This window comes from Gekko japonicus, unplaced genomic scaffold (assembly GCF_001447785.1).
Source record: "Gekko japonicus isolate JY-2015 unplaced genomic scaffold, Gekko_japonicus_V1.1 scaffold1070, whole genome shotgun sequence".
NCBI lineage: Eukaryota > Metazoa > Chordata > Lepidosauria > Squamata > Gekkonidae > Gekko > Gekko japonicus.
The window spans coordinates 334,866-345,274 of NW_015173153.1; positions in this window are offsets into that span (position 1 = coordinate 334,866).

Genomic DNA, 10,409 nt, shown 5'->3' on the forward strand with positions numbered 1-10,409 from the left:
GATGAAAAATAATATTCTGCCCTCAGGTTTTATAAAAAGCAAATTAGCATCACAATTTGCACATTTCTAAAGTGAAGGGTTTTTTTTTACTTCTAAAGTGAAGTATGTGTGATTTGCTCCTTCTAAAGGCAATATTTTCTGATCAGATTTATTTATAGAACCCTTTTAAGGCAAATAAATAACAATATTAGATGTTGGGTGAAGGGACTGTTCTGAAGTATTAATATTAACTATATCTCTAAACATTGCAAGGATGTTTCTCTAAGATGTTAAAATAGCATGTTGTGTTTATATATGTGTGTATACATAAAGCTTTTAATTTACTATCGTACTTTCCAACATAATAACTTCATCAGCCTAAGGTTGCAAGCCTAAGCATAACTACCAAAAAGTGGGCCTCACTAACCAAATGTAATTTCATTTTGAATAAGCCTTTTTAGGATTGGGCTTTGGACCATATTACATAGGGTTTACAGGACTGCACTTCTGAAACTAGAAAGTAAAAACATTTGCTTGTAATCTCTTTTTAGACTGGTTTGAAAGTCATCATTGCCATTTGTCACAACACTGGGGTGTGCCCCCAATGTTTATTTGGTCAGGCTGGCTTGGGATATAAGGAAATTTGGGTAGTGTTCCAATTAAAAAAATCTATCCCTTTTGGTAGCGTAATTCTAGGCACTGGTTTTAACCATAAACCTGGGTTCTAAGCCAATAACTCACTCTAGTTACTTAAAAAACAGAATCAGAAATTTATTGACAAAAGAATTACATATATAAAAACATGCGAGTAAGGGAAAGGGTGTGTACACTGAAACAAAGGCAAACATAAGAAACCTGACTCTCTAGCCACTAACAATGACCCTGTGCAGCAGTCTTCCCAGCAGTTCTGATGCAGAAGTACTGAAGAGAATGACAACCTCTTCCTCCAGGTTCACAAGCTCTTCATGCAGAAGGTTCTTCCCCGTCATTCTCTGACATCTTCTGTGTGAACATCCTTGCATCCTTCTCTGGTAGTTCCTGACTCCTCGCTTTATCCTAGCTCAGCTGTCAGTTCTTGATTGACTGACCAATCACAGGGATCAGTCAATTGATCTAGATCTTGAACTGTCAAGATAGTCTGCTGTCAAGCAATTACTTTGACAGCTCACAGCTGGCTACTATCAAGCTAACTGGTAACTAACTGCAGGTGCTCATTCGTAAGGTACATTGTAGCTTGGAAACAATCCAGACAAAACTTAGGGATAAAAAATGCTACAGAAAATGCAAATACTTAGATCCTGAGGACCCACTTTCATGACACTGTTTACAACTGCTAAAAAGAGTACTTCATCATGATAGGCCTATAAGAATGTTAGGAGTCTGTGCATAAAAATAGTTCAGGTCTTAAAAGTGTATATGGCGATGGAAAGTGCCATCAAGGCACAGCTTGATTTATGGCAACCCCATGGGGTTTCAAGGCAAAAGACGTTCAGAGGTGATTTGCCATTGCCTGCCTCTACATCAGGACTCTGCCATTCCTTGGAGGTTTCCCATGCAAATACTAGCCAGGGCCAACCCTGCTTAGCTTTCGAAATCTGATGAGATCGGGTGAGCCTGAGCTATCCAGGTTGGGTGGGGATATACACACACACACACTAGTAGCAAAGCCTGTTATACAATCAATACAAAGAACTCTAGAAAGACCCCGGGGTCGGGGACTCACGCCATGGAGCTCCTGGATGTCGGCCTCGGCCCCCTTGTTGGCCAGCTTCTCCCCCTTGTTGCCGGCGTCTGTCTGCTCGCTGGCTGCCCAGCCACCTGCAGGCATGATCGGTGTTGACATCATGAGGCCCCGGCTGCTGGAGTGTCCCCCGTGCCCAGCCGACTCTGGGCCACTCGCCGCCCGCCCGGGTACCTGCAAGCATCCACAGTCGATGAAGTCCGCTGCGGCGCTGCCAGGAGCGGGCTCAGGCCCTGCATCCGGTCGCCTCCAGTGTCCTCTCGGCTGCTCACCGGCCACCTGCCGGTGTCCATGGCGAACAACCCCCTTCGCCCACCAGGGCATCCACCCCGTCCGTCGCCTCCCAGCATACTGAGGCTGAGAGGCTGGGCACCAGTTCTGTGGGCAGGTGGGCGGGACTAAGGCAATGCATTCACCAGTAGATGGAGACACCTTGTGAGTGACACATCAGGGAGCCTACTGATTTGGGAGCGTGTGGGGAGAGTCCATGACCAAAATGGAATTATATATAAGGAGAGAGAGAGAGAGAGTGTGTGTGTGTGTGTGTGTAACATGCTGCATTAGCTAAGCAAATGGCTCAAAGCAGCCTTGTAAATTATTTGTATATGTACACTTCTTAGGTGTTGGATGACTCTTTTCTATTATAACTTTATTTGAGAGAGAGGCTCTGGGTTCCGGTCTCATATTAATGGCTGCACTCCAGTACAGTTATTATCTTAACTGTTAAAGGCCATGCGGTTTGTTTTGTTACATTAATGATGTCAACATCTTCAAATAAAAAGAACTGATTACTAGCAAGAAAGCTATGTATTAAAATTAGAAAATATGTTAGTCTCTTCTTTGTGTTGGTTGTTATGTTTTCATGTATTTATAACTGTTAATGTGAAGAGTATTAGTGCTTGAGCATGTCCTTTTGTTTTCAGCCACGACTACTTGTCATTCCTCTAGCACATTCATCATGGGCACAGTTCAGCATAACGCTGTATACTTTTGTGTTTGTTGCCCACCACAGCAGAGTTAGGCACCTACCTAAATTTCTCCTTTTGACATCAATGGGACTTCAAATGCTTAACGTTGACTGGATTGTGCCTTGTTTGTGCAGCATTCCTTGAGACAAATTTGTATTTAAATGTTTAATACCAAACATTTTATTTCAACATTTACACAAATACTTGGTAAACAGTAGATTTGGGACAAGATGGATTTATTTCAAGGTTTCATATAGTAGATTATCAATGCAATTTTCATATTCATTTTGATACTAGATAAAATTATATACGATGCAATATAAAACACAAGCTTTCCTGTAAGTGATATAAAGCCTAAAATTAATTTTGTAAACTGAAGCAAATAAGCTAGGGCACTAAGTGGATGTGAAATTCAGTTCTGAATGTAAATGATTTCATTAATTAGTTTATTCATAAGTGCAAAAATGTAGAATCCATTTTAAAGCAAATTTTCTTACTGTTGCTTAATATTGAATATTAGCATGTGGAATTGTAAATATTTTTTAAAGTAAGCAATGGTTGCTAACACTCAAGGAAATGGAATCGTTTTATTTTGCAATGTTAGTCTTATGGCGGAGTTCTCCCTCTGTGTATCGTCTTTCTTTCTCATCATAGTTGTAAGATCAAGGTGGGCAACCATGTTGGTCTGAAGCAACAAAACAAAGTTAAGAGTCCAGTGGCACCTTTAAGACCAACAAAGTTTTATTCGAGGTGTGAGCTTTCATATGCACACACACTTCGTCAGACAAGAATAAATTAGATAAGCACATGGAGCAGAAGTCCATCAGTGACTATTAGCCACAAACTATAGATAGGAACTCTCAGTCTGGGGTAAGTGGTGTGCTGTATTCTTGGTGCTTAGGGAGGCAACAGTGGGAGGGCTTCTAGTGTCCTGGCCCCACTGCTGGGGTCCGTCATAGCTGCATTTCAACTATGATATTATCTGGACACACGGTAAAGAAGCCCTGGACATATTCCACCAAGCATTCAATGACTTTCACCCCACCATCAACCTGACAATGAACCAATCTATGCAAGAAATACTTTTTTGGACACTATGGTAAAACTACAGAATGGACGGATAGACACCAACTTATACTGGAATCCCAGAGCTCTTTTTGTAGCAGGAACTCATTTGCATATTAGGCGACACACCCCTAATGTAGCCAATCCTCCAAGAGCCCTGGGATTCCTGGAGAGATCCCCCAGAATTACATCTTGTCTCTAGACTACAGAAATTAGTTCCCCTGGGGAGCATGGCTGCTTTGGAGCATGGACTCTGGCATTCTACCCCACTGAGGTCCCTGTCCTCCCCAGGCTCTGTCCCCAAATCTCCAGGAGTTCCCCAACCTAATGCAGCTATGACGGACCCCTGCTTCATCTTCACTGTGAGGCAGATTTTTTCCACCAAAATCTTTAGTTCTGTTCAGGTACTGAGCTGGCCCCCAGTAGCGTGATAACATTTGTGGTGTAGTGGTTAAGTGTGCAGACTCTAATCTGGGAGAACCGGGTTTGATTCCCCACTCCTCCACTTGCACCTGCTGATGTGACCTTGGGTCAGTCACAAGCTTTGGCACAGCTGTCCTTGAAAAAGGGCAGTTTGTGTCAGAGTTCTCTCAGCCCCACCCACCTCACAGGGTGTCTGTTGTGGGGAGGGGAAGGGAAAGGAGTTTGTAAGCCGCTCTGAGACTCCAAGTGAAGAGCGGGGTATAAATCCAATCTCTTCTCTTTTATAAATCTGAACGTCCCACCCTATGACAGAATCTAATTTGGCTTATACTCAGCCCAGGAAGTTGTTACGAGAAAACAGGAGCCATTTTTTTAGATCCCTTGAAGTGTCACTAGAGACTGTGTCACACTGAACAATAAAAAAGATTTTATTTAATAGGCCTGGATGGTATGGGGTAGTCAGGAATTGTAAGGGCTAAGGTAAACACTGTTGGTAAAACAATATATTTTTCAGTTGACATACAAGATGATGTAGTAGCAGTTTATTTTTTACAAGTTCTTGGTTCTCATCAGTGAGAGAGAGTTGACGGAGTACTTCAGTTATAGTGTTTCTGCATATAGTTTCCTATTAACTGTCGTGAATGTGAGTATTAACTACATGTCCACGTCAGGCTCTTAACCCTAAGATTACTAAACCTTCACCATAATATTCTTAAATCAAATCTCTTTCTACATCGAAATCTGCAGTTTAAGTGTTTTTCTTAATTAAAAAATGTGTATCCTGCTTTTCTGTCCTCATAAACATAGGGGTTACTGTGTCAGCCTAGTATCAGGGAGAATCAGGTTCAAATGTTGTGAAGTATGCCAACATGATTTTTTAATAGGGTCCTACCTGGAGAGATCCCCCAGAATTACATCTTGTCTCTAGACTACAGAAATTAGTTCCCCTGGGGAGCATGGCTGCTTTGGAGCATGTACTCTGGCATTCTACCCCACTGAGGTCCCTGTCCTCCCCAGGCTCTGTCCCCAAATCTCCAGGAGTTCCCCAACCTGGATCTGGCAACCCTGCCCCCATGCCCTGCCAGTGGCCAGAGAGAACCAGGCAACCTTACCTGCTTATGATGGCACCCATCAACCCACTGCCATTCTCTTAGTCTAATGCAGGGTGATTGGAAGGATAAAAGCAGATTGAGTGAAACCATCAGTGCCCCCTTGAGGAAAGTGGAATAAAGATCTAATAGAAATCCTTTTAATACATATAGATAATGTGTTACCCAAAGAGGCAGTCTCCTGTTTAATTGGGGAATTAACTTTTAGGAGACAGAGTGATGGGGGTAACTGGGATTTTCCACCTATGTTTGTGTGGATTTTTCCCTTAACTCTCAAAATCAGGCGGATGTTCACCCCAAAAGGTTTTTTATTAAAAGAGAAATAAAAGAACAAAACATACATACAAACACACAAGCCAGCTAAGAGGAAATCAGGGAGGAGAGGGGAGAAAACAATTTCGGGGAAGGCTGTTGTCACAAACTGACCTCCAAAAACAGGATGCTTAGTGCAGGGGTATCAAACTCATTTGTTACAAGGGCCAGATCTGACCTAAATGCAGGGCCAGCCCTTTTGTTACATTTTAGACTGTCACCTAGGGTGATGGCTCAACGAGGGTGCCATTCTGGCCGGCCTTGTCCCCTCCTCACCCTGCATAGGAAGCCTCCCTTTCCGGCTGCTTGCTCCATCCCCAGCAAGAGACTCCCCTCTTTGCAGCCCCCCAGACAGAAGGAGGTGGGGGGGCAGGCGCGGGGAACAGCCTGACATGCGTTTGCCGCTCGCCCCCCCCCCACCCGCTGCGGCTCTGGCTTCCGCCCCTCAGGGGGGGCGCCAGAATGTATCCTTGCTTAGTGGGCGAAAAAACCTGGGGCCTTCACTGCCTAAATGGGACTTTGTGATAGAAACTTTATAAAAGATACAAACACAGAGATATAATTTTCTTACTTAAAATACAGACATGCTTAAAACTTTTGTGATATTTTGTTTATTTAACAGTCTTTGATAACTGACACTTCCCAAACCTTCCCCCCCTTAAAAAATGCCTGCCTAAAACGAAAAGGTGGGGGAATAGTGGGATTTGGCAATGCAATTTTAAAAATAAAACATCAAGAAAAAGCACAAGGATCACAGCAGAAACTAAAATATAAACTAAAAATATAAAATGATCTGAGCCAAGGAACTTAAAATGGCTGGGCATTACAAGCTTCTCCCTTCCCTCCCCCTCCCCCGCCCAGGTATACTCAGAGTGGCAGTGGTTCTCCAATATAATGTAGCCCTTTGGATGTGGATTCCCAGGTTAGAGTACTCAGGCACCCATTCTCAGGTCCATTCAGCAGAGACAAGCTGGCTCAAAACATCAGCCCTGCATTTCCAAGGAGACAGCTCCAGGAAGCAGCAGCTTCAGGTATACAAACACTGGAAAGTGAAGCTATTTGAGCTCCACTCCATTGAAATACATGGCAGCGCAGCAGAGACAAAGTTGCAAAGAAAATGCGGAATTGATTTCCCATTAAGGTATCTGGGCCCAGATAGACTACTCTGGGACTAGAATGACAGCCACCACAGTGAAATGACAGTCCCTGGGAGTAGCAGAAGCATTCTGGGATTGGAATGAGGGCCCCCGAAGTGGAATTCCATTCCCAGAATGCTGCTGCTACTCCCAGGGACTGTCATTCCACTCTGCGCCCTGTCAGTTCAGTTCTCAGAACAGATTCTATTGCTAGGGACTGTCATTCTACTCTGGGGGCTGTCATTCCAGTCCCAGAGCACTGTTCCTATTGCTAGAAACAGTCCCAGAGTAGTCTTATCTGGGTGCTGAGACTTTAATCGAAAAATCCATTCCGTATTTTCTTTGTAACTTTGCAAGTCCAGAAAAGGTTTCTGCAGGCAAAGACAAGATGGAGGGAACTGGGAATTTCAGCAGCCTCAAGCTTCAAAGGGTGAGGACAGAGGGGGGGGGGGAGAAAAGAGCCAAAGGCCTGATCAAAGCCATGAGTGGGCCGCTAAGTTTGACACCACTGGCTTAGTGAATCAGATTCAGAGAGCTGGGAGATTAATGCCCCACTGTGAAAAAGTTTGACAGGCTGCTGCCTGCATGCCCCCCCCCCCCCACTGGACAGCACCAGCTGAGGAGAGCTTTAAGAGCAGCTGAATGCTTCAGCTGTTTGTTGTCTGCCAGACAGCTGGAGTTTGTGTGTCTGTCAGAGGGATTCAGACAAAGTCACTTGGAAAGTGAAGAGACACAGCTCACCAAACCCAAAAAAACCGAGCTACGTGCCTTAAAGTGGCCCTGCTTGAATGGGCCCTACATCCTTCCTCAGCGATGGACACTGAGAAACCATCGACCTCAACGGCTCCAGCATCGAGGCCTGCCTCCAATATCGGCCAACCGACGCCGAGGTCTCTGGCATCAAAGGCGCAATCCTCTGCTTCCACGCCGGTGAAAAAGAAGTCCAGGCCAAGTAAGGAGCAAAAGTCCGCAAAGAAGGGCTCTTCCAAACCCCTTAAAGCGACAAAGAAGGGGAAAGTAGCAGAGGATGCCCCTAAAGTGCCTCCTGCTCCAACGACAGTATCGATACCGGAGGCCCAACCCCCTCCACCGATACCGACCATCTATGTCTTGGACTCCCCTGTGTTAGGCGTCACACTAACAGCCCCATTGACTCGCTTGCTGCAGTGGCATCTATTGCATATTTCTCTGCATGTGTAACGGATTTTGTCTTTTAACAGAAGGGAAACCAGACACAATTTCTTATACTTTTAAAGGTTTTATTTTAAACATAGCATTAATCAACAGTTCTATGCAGTTTTTAATAATCTTTGCCTATTACAATTCATTTAACAGTTAATCTTTACCTATTACAATTTGACTCTAAGAGTCTAAACAAGGGGTCTCACCACTGATGTTAGCCTAAGGTGGAGCTGCTTCTGTTTCTCAGGGGGGCTGGAGCTTGGAGCGATGGTTGCCTGCCTTCTCTGGACCTCTGGATGAGTGTGTGTTTGTTTGTGTGTCCAACTATACACCTTATATTCTTTTTCCAACCCTGCTTACTCCCCCTTTTTGGCCAATCAGAAGTGTTTTCATCTTTCTCGATGACCGGGGCCTTCCCAAGTGACATCCCTTTCCTGGTATTCGTCCCTATGTCAGGTTGACCAGGCTATCTAAACATGTTATTGTATCAATACCTCCAAATATGGGTATTCCCGGTGTTCATGTCTGTTATTCTAAATGGTCCTGGACAAAGTCCCCAAATGTCCCAACTGTCTCATCATTATCGCTAGGTCACTGTGACTTATGTAAACTCTATGTGTAAACTCGCCTGATATGTCCTTCCCAGCAACTCAGCTCATGTCTGGAAAAACCCATCCCGGAAAGTCCCATATCTCCATAGCATACATACAGCTTATGCATTTTGAGCATAAGATAAGCTTTGTCATAAACAGTTAATGAATATATATATATCATATATGTGTATGTAGAGTTTAAATGAGAATTAAAATAAGCCGTTCCGCAGAGTCAAACTCACCCTACACACCTCCTCCCTCCTCCTGTCCTCTTTAGTCAACAGTCGGAATATTTGTTTTAGCCAGTATTTACTTCAGCCAATATTTACAGACTTGCAGTCTCCCAGCGGTAAGAGCAAACAACAGAAAATCGATAACTATTTGCAAGAGAAGATAGAGCAAAGTCTATTTGAAGCTTGACATTTCATTTTTCAGCTAGAATCAGGCTCCCGGCCTGAATCAGGTTTTTCCAGCTCACCTGCCTTTTGCAGGCTCCTTAGGGCCTTTCTGCAGATCCTAACACCTGTCCACCAAATGGAGCGTCCTTACTCCGACATCGAAACGGTAGAGCTCCTAAGTCATCAAATGGATGCAAAGCCTTCTCCGTCTCCTTCCCCGTTGTTGACGTCGATGGTATTGGAAGCTCCCGATATCGATCCACGTCTGCACGGTCAATCTGTCTATATCGACGACCGAGATTATACGGGCTCCTCTCAAAAACAGGCTGCCGCTTTGTCTCCAAGATGTCCATGGTCCAGAAGTCGATCCCCCCAAGTCTTCTTACCCCCGCCACCACCTCTGTCTTGGGATCAACGACAGATGAGGTATCTGTATGGGGCTTATCCACCATCCTTGCCATGGTTGACTCCGGCGGGCTATTCCAACTGGGATCGATATTCATCCCACTCTGCTCATAGATTGAGATCGCCCTACATGTAGAGACCTTCAGCATCTCTCTCTCGTCCTCCTGTAGACGATCCTTCCCAGCATAACTTGGAACACATTCATCCTCCCATCCCTCAGGTCATCCAAACCCCAGTCGTTTCCACCCCTGTCGTTCCACCAAGACCTTTAACTGGTCAACAGGACACTCCTGTCCAAATGCCACACCAGGAGTCCTCCGATTCAATGGAAGATATTTCCATTCAATGGAAGACAATTCCGATACCGAAGCATCTGAGGCTCACACCTCCCCTGATCATGTCTCCTAATCAAGCTGTCGCTGATGATTTGCCCATCTCCCCATCCAACAATCTCACGTCACGATTGGTCAGCAGCATTACCAGTATGCAGCCCTGCCATTCAGCCTGTCCAGCGCCCCAAGAGTCTTCACAAAGACTATGATTGTGGTTGCGGCTTTCCTTCGTCTCTGGGGTATCTCCATCTACCCCTATATCGACGATTGGCTTTTGGTAGCGCCTTCCCAGAACGCCCTGGTCTCAAACATCACCGAGACACTGGCACTGATAAAAAATCTGGGCCTACAAGTCAATTGAGAAAAGTCTCGAGTCCAGTCCAAAGAATAAAGTACATCGGCGCTATACTAGATTCCATGACATGCATGGCTTACCTGCCTCAAGACAGAGCGGCAGACATCATTTCCTTAGCCACCATTGTCCATACCCACCCTTCTGTCACTGCCTTCCAAATCCAAAGGCTGCTTGGCCTTATGGCTGCAACTACATCGGTTCTCGTCTTTGCCAAACTGAAAATGCATCATTTACAACTGTGGTTCATCCGGAATTACAACCCAGCGAACAACGCTCACACTGTCATCCTATCCCCACCTCCCAACATACGAGACTCGTTACTTTGGTGGACTGTCCCTTCCAATATCTTCCAGGGAGCACGCTTCCACCCTCCATCACCCCAAATCACCATGACCACGGATGCTTTCCTGT